The 15,572-nt window shown below is 39.8% G+C and overlaps 2 non-coding genes across 2 annotated transcripts; both read left to right on the top strand.

The window, feature by feature from the left end:
- Positions 1–2,028: 2,028 nt before the first annotated feature.
- On the top strand, positions 2,029–2,100 carry trnaa-cgc (transfer RNA alanine (anticodon CGC)). Its single transcript has one exon. It is a non-coding gene; the product is annotated as a tRNA-Ala (tRNA).
- A 7,250-nt stretch (positions 2,101–9,350) lies between these two features.
- trnat-cgu (transfer RNA threonine (anticodon CGU)) lies at positions 9,351–9,428 on the top strand. Its single transcript has one exon. It is a non-coding gene; the product is annotated as a tRNA-Thr (tRNA).
- Positions 9,429–15,572: the final 6,144 nt, after the last annotated feature.

Below are 15,572 nucleotides of genomic sequence, written 5' to 3'. Positions count from 1 at the left end.
CCTTCCCAATGCTGAGGCGATCATTCGGAAGATGTGTGTGAAGAGAGACAAGCTTTGTCGACTAAAAAACAAGGCAGGATATGCAAGAATACTAACCACTGGCGACAGTTATGTTCTCTTACTATTGAGACTCCTACATTGGGAGTTTTTTGAAGACTTTGAAACTAAAGGAAAGCAGTGACAAACGAAACAGGCACAGGTGGGGTTTGAACAAACGATCGTCAGTGTACGAGACCGACGCCGTACCACTTGGCCACCGCGCCTTTAAGTAAACATGGGAATAATGTTGTTCAAATTATTTTTTTCTGAATCTGGTTTCCATCGCCTGGAGGCAGCAACAACAATAAAAGGGATACTTAACAAGGAGATACGCTGTAGCAGTGTGACTCCAACAGATGCTCCTGAAGAGACTGGAGGTTTAAGTCAGCTCCTTAGAGCGCTCGGCCGCGTTACTCTCAACAGCGGCTCTTTAGCTCTTGTTGTTTGACCTAGTGGTTTTATAACGCGTGGAAACGACCGCAACTTCGTTTTCTGAGATGCTTTCTCTCACGTGGTGAAATCTCGACCTCTTTGGCATCTCTGGCTTTAGTTCTTCTGTAGAGCAGGCTTTCACACCTCTGCTTATAGTGCCCTTGAAGTCATTTTATTTTTACAGGAAGACGCATTCCCTAACGACCTCTCCTGTTTTAGAAATGCTTTATAAGGCGTGTTTGATTCAACGGACAAACAGTATACTAACTGTACAATGCAGATCTATGCGGCATTCGTACTGGATTTGACTGGGATTCTGAAATACTTCTTGCAAAGGTATTCAGACTTTATTGAACCTATAATAAAAACACAGACCTGAAACTCCCTAGTTTCCAATCTCTGATGTTGCTGTCCTTAAACTCGGACGTGATGTTTTGCAGACGTGCAGTGTCTCTTTACTCTCGTTGTTTTCAAAACGACCTCCATTGTCGGGCGCAGTTGAAGTGGAACTGACCTGACTGCACAGGAAAGTACGGAATGATAAAATGTTTCTACGGCTCAAAATGTCCCTTCAGACCCTCGTCATGTCTGTGTGAGGAACGGGCAGGTAGAGAGGTTTAACAGATGCTCATGATGTTTCACACGGGGTGTTACCTGTTGTAGTGTTTCAAAAGATGTGTTAACGGACCACAGATTATCTTGAAAAGATTTGGGTTTGTACTGGCTGGGATTCAAACCCGACTTAATTATTTGGAAGGCACCTGTACCACCAACACACTTCCGAGAAGCACCTGCAAATAATCACAATCCTCTTTCTCACCTACAAAGTTATGGAGACACAGACGTCCAATGAAAACTAATTTTAATTCACTCAAGGCTCCACTCTTTTGTTGTGATGTCATTTTAATTAATATTAGCTTTGATAAGGTGTCGTTTTTGCCTCTTAAAGTTAAAGTCTGCTCCTTTCTTCCTGGTATAGAAATAACATGTTCCATCTTTGTTTAAAAACACCACTAAAAGTAAATTATTCAGCTCTAACGCCTGTGTGCATTGACAAGACATCTCAAAAGGACTTATCAAATAAGAACACGATCCTTCCTGTTACCATTCCTGTGGTTGGGGCGTTACAACATTTGCAGACAGGGCTTTATCACTCGAGTTGTACAGAACAAGTGTGCATCGGTCCATGAAAATCATCAGTAGTGCTGTTTTTCTATGCATAGTTTAATCAAGAGCACTTAAAAGATGCAAAAAGCTTTCAAATAAAACAGAACTGAAAGACAGTCGAGTAAGGAGGTAGAAAAAAAGCACTCCCCCGTCTGGGAATTAACCACCGTCGCACGTGTGACTGGATACAAAAATAATAGATTAATTTTTGCCCAGTCTCTTGAAGCTTCAATGCGATTATTTTTCCTTCCTTATTTCTTCATTCCCATTAATTTACTCTGTAGTAGAGGAAACGCGAAAGTAGGAAACTGCAGGCATTCTTCATGAATGGTGGATTGTGATCAGTGAGCATCTGCACATCTCTAAGTCTGTTCCACTACTTTTTCCATCGGGGATGTAGCTCAGTGGTAGAGCGCATGCTTCGCATGTATGAGGTCCCGGGTTCAATCCCTGGCATCTCCAGGTGCTTTATATTACAGTACTCACATCGCAATCTTCTGTTGAGTGAGAACTCTTTGCTCGTGTTCAGAGAGAGCCAGGTTTACACAATTGAACTCGACGTGCTGCAGAGTTGCGCTGCTGTTTTAAATGTACCTCATTTAGTTCTGTTAAATCCGAAATTATTTGAACTAGTAATTTAATTCAAATTCAGGAAATCCAGAGATTGCTTCACACTTGTCGTGACTGTTGCAGAAAACACCTGTTGAATCTCACCCGGGATTTCTTGAGAGATCATTCAGCGTGCGAATCCTCCTTCTGAACTCCGCACTAAACTGAAAGCTTCACGAACTCCTCACTGCGTGTCCTGTACTGTTACAAATGCTCTCGTCTAGATGTGAAGCACAGCCATAAACACACTTTGAACTTTTTCCGTTTGTTTAGGTAAATGCAAAAGAGCATGACAAGTATTGATCGAATAAAATATCCATGGCACAACTCGAGAAAGTACTGAAGGACTACATATCGACTTTTGATGATTACAAGAGATTCAAGAAACACAACCGTCCGCACCTGGGTTTGGATCCTGAACGCTAGAGTTAAAAGAACATAAGCGACGGATATGACCTATAAACTCTCTTAATTGTCTTATAGTTTATGAAATAAAACAATTTCTTAATAATTTCTTACTGTTGATAGACGATTTATTGAATTTTAACAAAATCACAATTACAAACTTTTTCGGTTAAACTGTTATTCACATACTCTAACGTAAATAAACGTTAGTGTCTTCCGGTGTGTGAGCCAATTTCTCCAAAAAATATTTGTTAGTCTGTCAGGAGGCTGTGCAAGGTGTTAAGAAATAGAATTTCTAAAAGACAGGCTCCCTAAGCTTAACATCAAGGCAGAAAAATGCTGTTTTCTCTACAGAAATGCTCTTTAAATTTCAGCACTGTTGAAACTCCCTTTATAAATGGTGTGCACACATATACAACCAAGGCATTGAAAGTTTTTTTTTAATTATTGTTCCAAAATATGTTCCATTTGTTTTCTTTTTAATGTTGTTGATTAAAAGATTGTATTGTAACGCAACGGGGGCTCAGGCGGGCGCCCTTGCTGCATCAGGTTGGCCCCATCCCGACTGAGGCTCGAACCCGGGCCTTCCACGTCTCTTTGCAGCGACCTAGCCCCGTGAGCTAAAGAGAGATCTCTCTACAGCCCAGTAGCTGTGGTCCTGCTATCACAGGGAAGGGCGGTGACGTCACCTGCTCTGGTACACCGGCTCTTACACAGTACCTGTCGGCCGTAAGCGTTACAGTATTAAATGTGAAAAAAAATCTGAATGTGAAAAAAGGTCAAAATGCTATTGAAAAAAATCAGTAATGTGAGGAAGATGGATTGTGGGAGCCTCTTAACTACCCATGTCATGCTGTATTTCTCACTCATTCTACTGGGAGTGGTGCCGTCGCTTCTGGATAAAGTCTGTCAGTGGTCATTCCAGACGGGTCAGGTATGACTGCTCTTCGGCACAAGAGACATGTGACTTGCGAAGATTCCGACAGTGTTGATTTTATTTCAGAGCCCTGATAGCTCAGTTGGTAGAGCATCAGACGTTTAATCTGAGGGCTCAGGGTTCAAGTCCCTGTTCGGGTGGTTGTGCTGTTCTTAAGTCTATTGTGAATGTCATTCTAAATAGTCTTTTATCTTTCACTCTTCTAGTTGTACTGTGGTTATTTTAAATGTCCATTACTTGTATTTACAGTAGTGTATTTAGTGTTTCATTTCACAAACCGAAAATGTTCAAGTAGATCTTGTCACTCTACTCCACGTAATCATCTAAATTAAATCACAGTAGAGTACAGAACACGCAGTGAGGAGCTCACACAGTGAGTACTCTTGAATACGACAAGAGGAAAGGCACACTGCACATCTGCAAAACATCACGTCCGAGTTTACAGTGACAGCAGAGGTTGGAAGCGAAGTAGTTTTTTATTATTCGCTCGCTGAACGATCTCTCAAGAAACCTCGGTTGAGATTTAACGGGTGTCTAATAATCACGTTCAAAAAGGTGACGATAAGTTTTTTTTTTAACTAGGTAGCCTTAATGGCAACACGGTGTGAGTAGATCTTAAAGCAGCTGCAGACAGAGTACCCGTAATGGCAACACAGTGCTTTGAGTTCGGCTTTTCTTATTTCTTCTGCAGAACCAGTGGTATCGGAATATACTGATCAGCATAAGAACCCAGTGGGCAAAAGACGTATAATATACGTCTATTAAACGCATACCTTAGACGTCTAAATGTGGTCTGCAATTCGTCTAGAATGAAATTCTAATATACGTCTAAAGTTATACGTCTATGTTTAGACGTTCATTATACATAAATGGTTGGAGTTCTATTATACGGATAAATTTAGAGGACTATTATACATATATGGTTGGAGTTCCGGATAACTTTAGAGGTCTATTATACGGATAACTTTAGAGGACTATTATACGTATATGGTTAGAGGTCTATTATACGGATAACTTTAGAGGTCTATTATACGTATATGGTTAGAGGTCTATTATACGTATATGGGTAGAGGTCTATTATACATCAAAGATAGATTTTATAGGTGTAGAAACAAGTAAACCAAGCCAATGATTAGGTTTAGAAATTTATTCTGAAAATACACATTCACACCTGAAACATATGTATTTCAAATTATACATTGTATACAATCAATCAACAATCAACATATGGGCAATAATCATAAAAAACACAACTAGTCTTAAACTTCAGCTACAAATTCTGGTAACATGGCAATATACAGTATAGTAATGACAAACACAAACTAATTACATTAACACACTAACTCAAAACCACATTTTGATTCAAATATACATTTTAAAATGTACAACTTCTATATTTCCAAGAAAAAAAAAATTACAATGGAAGCTAAGACGATTTTTGTCCACTATTTGCAAACCCTGTCTAATTGTCCTAACAGTTAGAACCAAAAACCTATTATTTTCAGTGTCCATATCTCCTGGCCCCCTGCCTTGCATATGCATTCTTCAAGTAACACATTGCGTGCTCCTTTATTTCTTTTTCTGTTGATGTAGGGTGGGACTTCAGCACCGCAGCTAGGAGAAAATTATATAATATTACTTCCCAAATAAATGATGATTAATATCTTCTTTAGTATAATCTAAAAAATGAACGGTTTACTAAGCTCAAAGCTGAAATAAATGTATAAAATTTGGCTTGCATCATAGCAGTTGAGCAATAAAGTCTGTCCTAATTAAAGAGTACCCAAAGTTTGAAAGTACAACATAGAATAAGAATAGAGAAACGACAAAACGATTTTGTGTTATCTTCCCCATTCACACTATTTTTGTGCCATTTTTTGCTTATTCACGTACTATTTTAATCAAAATAATATTAAGAAAGATCTGTATGTATTCAGATATTATTATTATTGTTCATACTTACTCGTCAAAAGAGGATTGCTGAGATATTTGCGGATATACTTCTACGTTTGAAAAACGTGTCCAAAATGCTGACCAACGAATACTAGCAATGCATTGTGGTATATAACCGGAAAATATGCTGGGTTCGATATTTTGACAAAGTATAGTTGTACTTTGTCAATGGTCAGACAACACTAAATGACACGAACAGTCACTCAGTCTGTTTGATGGGCAGGAGGGCTATCCGTCCAGGAACTGCACCTATCAGTGTCGTTATTGAGTGTCAACATTACGATCCTGTTTGCTCAGGTGGACCGATTCCTTGCAGTAGTTTATCATTATACTTAAAATCGTTATATAACTAGGACTAGTTATAGCAGTCTGTGCTTTCTGTTGGTTTTACAACATTTTTTTCTTAACGATTCAGAACGTCCATGTAGCTGCAAAAATGAACGCTTATGGTACTTTTCGCTCCAGGCAATACAAACCGTGAGAGTGACGAAAAATGTGAAACTGAACTTCATCGCAAATACCAGATTGCTAATCGTTATCTTCTATCAGGAAGCACAAATCAATGGCATAGCTGCGAGATTTCATTTGGGTAGCTGCACCGTACAGCTCCGTTTCAACCGAAATATCACCCCCCCTCAGAATTTCAGACGCCCCCTTACAGATTTTTCCCCGGGTACCGCGCACTGATGGGGGACGGGGTGTCCAGGAAATGGTATCAACTTTTCTCAAGAAAATAAAAATAGAAACTCTATAGGCACTCAAACATTTTACTGTTTTTTTTTTTCAGGCAGGTGGCAAGACCCCCTCCGCAAAACCCTTGTATGCCAAGCTGTGGGCATTGATTCGTCGAATATACGTATATTCACGGCGAAAATACGGCTATACGTATATATACGTCGCCTCGACGTATAATCAACGTCGAATTGCAACCGTAAAATCGACGACATTAATAAACGCATATATAACGTCGAAAACACATCTAACACAGTGCCTGAGGCTTTTTACTGTATGTATCGTGTGTGCCGCAACTAGGAGTATACGGCACTCTGCACAGTGTACGAAGTAAATTATTTTCGCAGTAATTAATTTATTATATTTACTATATTTATTATACACGTGTAAATGAATTACTGCGACACGATACATACAGTACAGTAAAAAGCCTCAGGCACTGTGTTAGATGTGTTTTCGACGTTATATATGCGTTTATTAATGTCGTCGATTTTACGGTTGCAATTCGACGTTGATTATACGTCGAGGCGACGTATATATACGTATAGCCGTATTTTCGCCGTGAATATACGTATATTCGACGAATCAATGCCCACTCGGAAGCGCTTTCGGTTTCTGATCATTTTTATTGAGCGCTGCTCTAAAGTTTACATTTGCTCGGGCTAGTTTTCCCCATGAAAAAAAGACATATCCCTAATTACATGATTTCACTTTTTTTCTTATCAACGAGTAGAAAGAAATAAAATATATACTTCATTGTGAGTACCACAGGCAAGATGGCTGGTGGTCTAAGGCGTTGCGTTCTGGTCGCAGTTAACCCTGCAGACGTTTGTTAAAATCTCACTTCTAATAAAGAGGTCTTTCTCGTTAGAATAGAAACGATAGAAGCCTTAAGCAGGAAAAAAATCACAACATCTCGCATTTCACGTGTTTAATGTTAACTGTCTCAGTGGTTGCCTCGGTGATTGATGGCTCTTTTCCCTCGTAGGGTGACGGCAAACTTCTTCAGAGAGGGAGTCTCCCACGCACGGCTTTTCTTTATCAAGAGCTGAGACAACAGAAACAAACTTCAAACTGACATGAATTACTTCTTGAGCGTTTATGACTGTCTTTAAAAGCTGAGAGCAGGTGAAAAAGTCTTTGGAAATGAGGCAATGACTGCTAACAGTAAACAGAGCTGACGCTCAGCTGCAGACAAGCGCTCCTCGTTAGTATACTGCTGAATACCCCCGCTTGTTGCGCGGGAGACCGGGGTACGTTTCTGTGACAGGGCGCTTGTTTAATTTTTCAACAACCTGACTTCACTTAAAAAGTGTGTACTGTGTACTACGTTTCGGACTAGTTAGTGCGGTAGAATATGGAGATCATCTCCAGCTTTGAGCTCAACTGCAACAAGAAATCATGCTAAATGTAGTATAGTGAGTAGACATCGCGAGACAACAGAACGAGAGAGTAGAAGGCGGGAATATATGGTGTAAGGGCGTGATCTGTGTAGTTAACAAAATAGTTAAAATAATATAAAAACGTCTCTTTATTAAGATACACAACATTTATGGCGACGAGAGATGAGTGCTTGACGGACTCAAAGCGAGCAGAACACTGCAGATTTTAGTTCTCTTGCTGGTAGAAACGAACTTTTGAATTTTCGGACTTTTCGTTTAGCTTGCGCCATGGAAGATATGGCAGCCGCGCCGAGAAGCTTTGCTTATGCCCAGCTTTTTCTACCGCTTCTACTGAAACTCGGAGCTCCGGATTTGTATGCGGAATACAAGATATGGATGGAGTCATACAGATTTTTTTAAATAGCCAGTGGATCTACAGAAGCTCAGGATGCCGTGAGACGTGCTACATTACTGCACTGTATCTGGGTGCCCGTGCAGCGGATTTTCGCCAACCTCCCTGTTGAAAAAGGTACATATGAACAGACTGTAGCTGCCTTAGACGCTTACTTTACACCGCAGAGAAATGTGGTTTTGGAACGGCATAAATTTAGGCAGAGAACTTAGTCTCAGGACGAATCTGTTGATGCTTTTGTGACTGCACTAAGAGGACTGGCTAAATCTTGTGACTTTGGAGTATTGGAAACTGACATGTTAAGAGATCAACTTGTGGAAAAATGTGCACATACAGTAAGAGACTATAAATTGCTGCAGGAGGAAGGGCTGACTTTAGAAAGAGCTCTTACAGTCGCTAGAATTCATGAAGCAGCTCAAGCAGAATCAAGAATGCTTTCTGACCACAGTGACAAAGTGACACTGAACGGGACGCTCGCTCAAACTTTACAAACAAAAGCCCAACAGCACGAAGCAGTCATGCTAGAGATATAGAAGAACAGGGGACGGCTGACATTACATGTTACAGGTGCGGACTAACAATGCACAAAGCAGATGAATGCGGAGCGTGAACAGCAAGATGTCTACACTGTAAGAAAACAGGACATTATGCACACGTCTGCAGAACATCACGTCCGAGTTTAAGGACAGCAACATCAGAGATTGGAAGCTAGGGAGTTTCAGGTCTGTGTTTTTATTATAGGTTCAAGAAAGTCTGAATACCTTTGCAAGAAATCCAGTACGAATGCCGCATAAATCTGCATTGTACAATTAGTATACTGTTTGTCCTGAATCAAACACGCCTTATGAAGCATTTCGAAAACAGGAGAGATCGTTAGGGAATGCGTCTTCCTGTAAAAATAAAATAACTTCAAGGGCACTATAAGCAGAGGTGTGAAAGCCTGCTCTACAGAAGAACTATAGCCAGAGATGCCAAAGAGGTCGAGATTTCACCACGTGAGAGAAAGCATCTCAGAAAACGAAGTTGCGGCCGTTTCCACGCGTTATAAAACCACTAGGTCAAACAACAAGAGCTGAAGTGCCGCTGTTGAGAGTAACGCGGCCGAGCGCTCTAAGGAGCTGACTTAAACCTCCAGTCTCTTCAGGAGCATCTGTTGGAGTCACACTGCTACAGCGTATCTCCTTGTTAAGTATCCCTTTTATTGTTGTTGCTGCCTCCAGGTGATGTAAACCAGATTCAGAAAAAAATAATTTGAACAACATTATTCCCATTTTAACTTGTAGAAGTGGTGGCCAAGTGGTAAGGCGTCGGTCTCGTAAACCGAAGACCATGGGTTCAATCCCCACCTGTACCTGTTTCATTTGTCTCCGCTTTTCTTTAGTTTCAAAGTCTTCAAAAATCTCGCAATGTAGGAGTCTCAATAGTAAGAGAACATAACTGTCGCCAGTGATTAGTATTCTTGCATATCCTGCCTTGTTTTTTAGTCAACAAAGCTTGTCTCTCTTCACACCCATCTTCCGAATGATCGCCTCAGCATTGGGAAGGAACGTACGCTTGGTACAACCCCCCACTCCATGGTCTGATCACAAACAGATCGGGTGAGCTGTCAGTCCAGGTTGGAAGTAACGTTCGAAAGCACTAAAAATCTGACTTAGGAACGAGAAGACCATGTTTTTTTAAACAAGTAAACGGTAAAATAATATACTGCCTGCAAGACTATGTCAAGTTCAAGTCCAAGTTTATTGTCATTATACTCATACACAGGTATATGGTATAACGAAATGCTATTTAGCTAGCTCTCGGACATAAGTAGTACTGTACAAAGAAAAAAACACAACAACAATACAATTGTATAACAAAAGAAAGACAGAGACAACAGCCGATGTGCAAAAAACATCAACAGGCAGTGTGCAAAACAACAAAAAGGTAACAGGTTATGTGCAAAAACATGCATCAAAAGAATGAATTAAAGGGATAGAAATTATGGGGAGTGAGCTTTTGACATGTATGGTAGAGGTAGATTCAATGTGTGTTTGGGTTTTTGGTAAGAAAGAAGGCACTGTGAGGTTCAGATCATAGGTGAGAGGTGAGGGGAGAGTGAGAGAGGCTGTGAGTTTAATAGTTTGATAGTGCAGGGGTAAAAACTGTTTCTGAGTCTGGTAGTCCGGACACGAATGCTCCGGTACCGTTTTCCATGTCATGCTAAACGCCACAAATTGTGTTCGTCCAGTCGTATCAATCGTCCCAAAGTTACGGAAAATCGGATGCAACTGGTGCAATCAGCACCGATTTCTTCAGGATAGTCGAGCGGTTTAAAACAACAAATTCACAGCTTCGTGTCTTTTAAGCTTTTTGTTTCACTCTCCAAATAGAGGCACGGGTTCAAATCCCACTCACGACAATCAGGCGTTTTACCCTGTCTTTTTTACTTGCCTTTACACTATTTCAGTCTTGTTGTGCTCGCTGACAATCACAGTACGAGGAAAACGGAGAAACTACTTAGCAAAAACATAACGGACAGAAAAAAGCTTCGTAAGCACGTGAATGTGATTAGCAGCAGTAAGGTATGCATTCAAATGTTTAAGGCTGATTTATAAAAGCAGCAGAAGAAAGGTGCAGCCTTTGTGAGAATTCGCGGGTTTTTATGCTGCTTGGACTTCTTTCAAGCCTATGAAGTGACCCCCGTTTTATTTTCATTTTCAAACTTCAGAACCGAATAACAAAAAGGTTTCATGTGTGACAGCATTCCGTTGCAAATACCGTTTCCACGATGTATTCAGCGACGGGAATGAAATATTTTAGTGCTGGCTCAAATGCGAGGAATTTCAGAAAAACCTGGCAAAGAACGCTTGCAGTAAATGACAAATTTAAAGCGTGTAGTCAGCATGAACAGAACAACGCAATGCTCTGTAAAAACGATCTGAAGCCGCAATTACACTTTTATCTCGGGCAGTTCATTCCGATACGATGTTTCCGCAGTATAAATGAAATGCCGAACTCCAAACATGTTGTTGCCATTATTGTTACTCCTGCTGCTGTAGTTTTAAGCTTTAATCAGTGGGTATGTAATGTTGTAAAGGGGCTGGACTACTTTGTTCAGTCCAAATTCCATTATGTGAATTTATGCTTTTTTAATATAAGCATTAACAATACAATGTGTGCTCAAAACCCGTTACTTATTAGCTTAAGAAGCGGCAGTGTTTTGACAAAGTGTGATATTCGAACAGAAAATGCTGAAGTGTTTAATACTTGATTGTGAGCAGATCTCCCTCGATTTAGACAAACCCTTGTTCGGCCGATGATTTCAGATCAAAATCTGAATCAAGTGGAAAGAAAGCTGAATTACGCTGGGTATTGGGTATCACTGTTACGTCATCAGGTCATGCTAGGAGGATTGGGGGATCAAATTGACACAGAGGGACCCAATGTGGGGGCTGAACCCACAGTTCTGAGATTAAGAGATTCTTGCTCTTTGGATTGCGACTATATAACTCTTGTGCTACAGCAGTAATGTTTCTGGGTGTGGATGAACATGACATAATAGACTGACAGCAGGAACACGTGGCCCACAGGCAGTGACAGTATCGCTATATTTGGCTGCAGTATATTGTGTTGAGAGCAGCAATAACTTTCCTGCAGAGATGGGAGTGCCTTTAATACAGCTCTTTCAATCAGACAGAGTAACAGGAACTGACCTTAAGTTTCGGCTGTGGATCCATCTCCACATGGGGGAAAGAGACAGTAAAATAGCGATGAATTAACAGAAAGATTTGTGCTCGCTGCAAAGTAGGAAAGAGGTGGTTAGACACATAAAACAGCTTGGTGATAATTTGCAGCGACAGTTTTATGTTATTTAGTACAAGGATTTGTTCCTTAAGATGTGTAATTTGTATGTTGGTTGTATGAGAACAGTTTCTTCTAAAGTCCTGTCAATTGACAGTGGAGAGCTAGCTGGTGCACATCTTCAAGAAGACTCTCTTTAAGGCGATTACAAGTTTCTCGAACAAATCTGTGTCATATTTTTAAAATAGTTTAGCTAATGAGCAACGAGAGTACAAATGAATTCTCCCACCCTCCATTCGAAGATAAAACTCCATGTGCGAGTCTAAGTTTCCTTGAAGCTACTGATGTTCGTCATTATTGGACATTCCCGGTGATATTGACTAAGAAGCTCAATTTTTACGTGTTGTAGTTCAACATGTGCAAAACATTCGTATCCGCTGCAAATATCGGCAAAGTCAGTGATATTCTCAACAATTTGTGCCATTGCAATTCGTGCAATTCGTGCCATACTTTTTCGAAATGTATTCTGACATGCCAGGATCAGAGGGTCATATTTAAAAAACTGGTGCATTAAAATTTCTTGTACTTCAGGATTTTGATAGTCTGTTACATTGTCTTTCACACGTCGGTGTCAGAACTGTGAGACATTTTCATAATCGGGGGGAAGGCCGTAGCAATAAGCAGAAAGTGCATTCACCTTTTCCCAGTGTAAGTCCGTGTTGTGGTGAGTTTTTAAAATTAGTTTGCGATTTTCTGAAATATATTCCATACAAAAATATAATTTGGACAGTCGCTGTTTATTTGGATATTCCCTTTCAGTGAAGATGTCTATAGTATTCCAGCCGGATTAGTACTGATCGAAGAGAGCCATCTACAGGCGAAAGGAGACATAACATCACAGCAGCAGCATTTAAGGTGGAACGAAAAACACGCATAAGAAGCTGGCGAATAAGAAGCCAACTTCAGCCTCGTAGCAGACCCTGGGAGGCACGCTCAAAATAATCATCTTTCCCAGTACTTCATATATTTCATATAGTATATTTAGATCGCTTTACTGCAATTTTATTTGATTGATGGGAGATGTGAAGCCATCGAACCTGTACTGCGCTTTCACATTGAAATTGAAGCCATTTCTCATGCTTTCTCTCAGTGTCCTGGCTGCAATTGCGTGTAAAGGAGGCGACTTGAAAATGAAACGTGTAATCACCTTACAGAGGGTCTTCACGACGGGGTGCGTCAGCTAGTTCTCCATTATTGTCAGTTTACTGGACTTCTGAAGAAACCTATCTACAACAAAGATACAAACTGCACAGTTTAAGGCACATGAAGAGAAATCTGTTTGCTGATTGACTCAAAAAATGTCGATACAAATAATCTGCCAGGCTGATTTACTTGTCCGTCCCCCTTTGCTGTTAGCACAATTCTTTCAGTTTCTTTTCTTGTATTTTCCTTGCTATTTTAGTGTTCCCCATGTATAGATGGTTCCACAACCGAAACCGGTTTCACCCTGTGTTTCTGCAGCGTCAGTCTGTATGAGGAGTCTATCTCGCACACCTCCAGTGGCGCAATCGGTCAGCGCGCGATACTTATACAACAGTGCAGAGCGGAGTTATACCGAGGTTGTGAGTTTGAGCCTCAGTGGGAGCAGTGTCTTTAGCTACTGAAAGCAACTTTCGAGTTTAGATACTCTTAGGTATCTGATGGAGATAAATTAACATCAAACGAAGAAGTAAAGGTTTACTTCGAGTCATAATCAAATATGGCTCCACAGCTGAAACATTGTGTTTCCTTCTCTTTTCAGCATGGAATAAATCTTGACTTTTTCCTTTGAAGCCCATGCATGCTGACGCAGCTCCCTACTTAAATTACCATCAGCTGTGTACCTCCAGCTGACCTGTACACAAATATGATGAGAGGAGCACTGAAGACTTGAAAAAGCTCTCGCATTAGACTCTGTGTTTTTGTTGTTCCCCAGATTTGTTTTTAATGTTCTTTTTCTTTTGAAGTTGTTGCGTTTGGTTTTTTTTCATACTTGTTAGACTACTACAGGGATTTACCTAGGTTCCTGGAAGACGTCTTGTTTTGTGTTTGTTGTGTTTTCGGGTTACAACAATTTTTTTTTCTATTGATAGGACCCCACGCATTACTATGGGAGTAGTTAACTTTAGTTCTTACATTGTACCTGAAATTACCATATAAACTACTACTCTGTTTCCCTTTTTTTAAAAGGCACAAGTGAAGTTTGTTTTTCCTTGCTGCTGATTGGTAGCTACAATGGGTCAATTGCAATAAACTTATATACAATAAACTCCGCTGAAATTTGTCAGCAGCTCTGTACTAAACCTGTTCTCAATTGCAACAAACCTAAAATAACAGCTGCTGCCCATTTGATGTTACTGCATTAGGAGTCTAGCTTAAACCACCTCTTCATAGGCTTCATAGGCTTAGTCCACATCTCAGTAGCGGACTAAGCAGAACAATTGATCACATTAGAACTGTCTTGAATGTAATGGAAATAATGTACTCATTAAGTAACAAGCTTATGCACCACTTGCTTGAAAATTATTATTATATTTAACTAAAATTGCTTTCCAGACACCACAAATATTCACAATGAATGTTATCATTACACATATTTATTAATAAAAGTGTTATTTATTAATAATTAAGTTCCATGTATATCTTTATTAGTAGCTGTATTACAAGTAATGCATATGCAGTCTTTATTATAGTTAGTTTTCAGTTATCCTGGGGAGGGAAGAGAATGGAAATTAAGGAAATAAAAATTTAAAGGGCTTTTAAGTCTTCAATGTGTTCTGTCATAGCTGTGTGTTGTCATATCTGGGTGTTAATTTAGTATATTTGTTGTATTATTTATTGTGATTTAACACTACACTTGTGTTTCTCAGGAGAAAGCAGTAATATTTTTTTTATTTGAGGGTAAAGAAAATTGTATTGTACGGCCAAATGTAAGGTTATGTTAAGAAAGCATTATTGTTACCTTTTGCAACGTTATTTATTTAAGACGGTTCTTCGGAATAGTGTCCCTTACGTATCTGTGACTGTAGTCCAAGAATAACGGTGCTGAAATAGCCGGAATGTGCGGGAAGAAGATGGAGATGGAACAGGAGGCTTATTCAGTTGATAGAAAGGTTGTGTAGGACTGAACACACTACGGTTATGGTACTGGGTTTAAGAGCATTACGATCCTACAGTCTCCTGAGCCGTAATCAGGTGTCGCGCTGAAATTCACACATGAGGGAATTCAAACGAAAGAAATCACAGAAAAGATATCGCGCTTAAAAAGAAATCCAGAGTGGAGACGCTGGTGATAGAAAACAGAGCTTCATATGATGCATGAGATGCTTTACCTCTGAACTAAACTCGGCTCTTTAATTGTGTTAGGAAGAGTGAATAGTCAACAGTGTACATTTTAAAAATCAAAGCAAGACAATGAGACACGAAGAGAATTCGGAACACGAGCCTCTCCTTCATCGTTTAATGAGCTTTTGATGAACGCCTAAGTGAAAGACAAATTCACTATTTTCACTTTGTGATTAAAAAACACTTTTATCACACCTTAAGCACTCCTGATGGTGTTGAATAGTTCTATTTTCTACCCTCATCATTTGAGGATCCCCAGCTAAAATATATTTTTAAACTACAACAAAATTGCAATATTTTGAATACTATTTAAGTTTACATAGTCACATTCCCGGTG

The sequence above is a fragment of the Atractosteus spatula genome, chromosome 10, assembly GCF_055471065.1.
Source record: "Atractosteus spatula isolate fAtrSpa1 chromosome 10, fAtrSpa1.hap1, whole genome shotgun sequence".
Lineage (NCBI taxonomy): Eukaryota > Metazoa > Chordata > Actinopteri > Semionotiformes > Lepisosteidae > Atractosteus > Atractosteus spatula.
The sequence above is the reverse complement of the archived record's forward strand: the minus strand, read 5'-3'. Positions and strand labels throughout refer to the sequence as shown.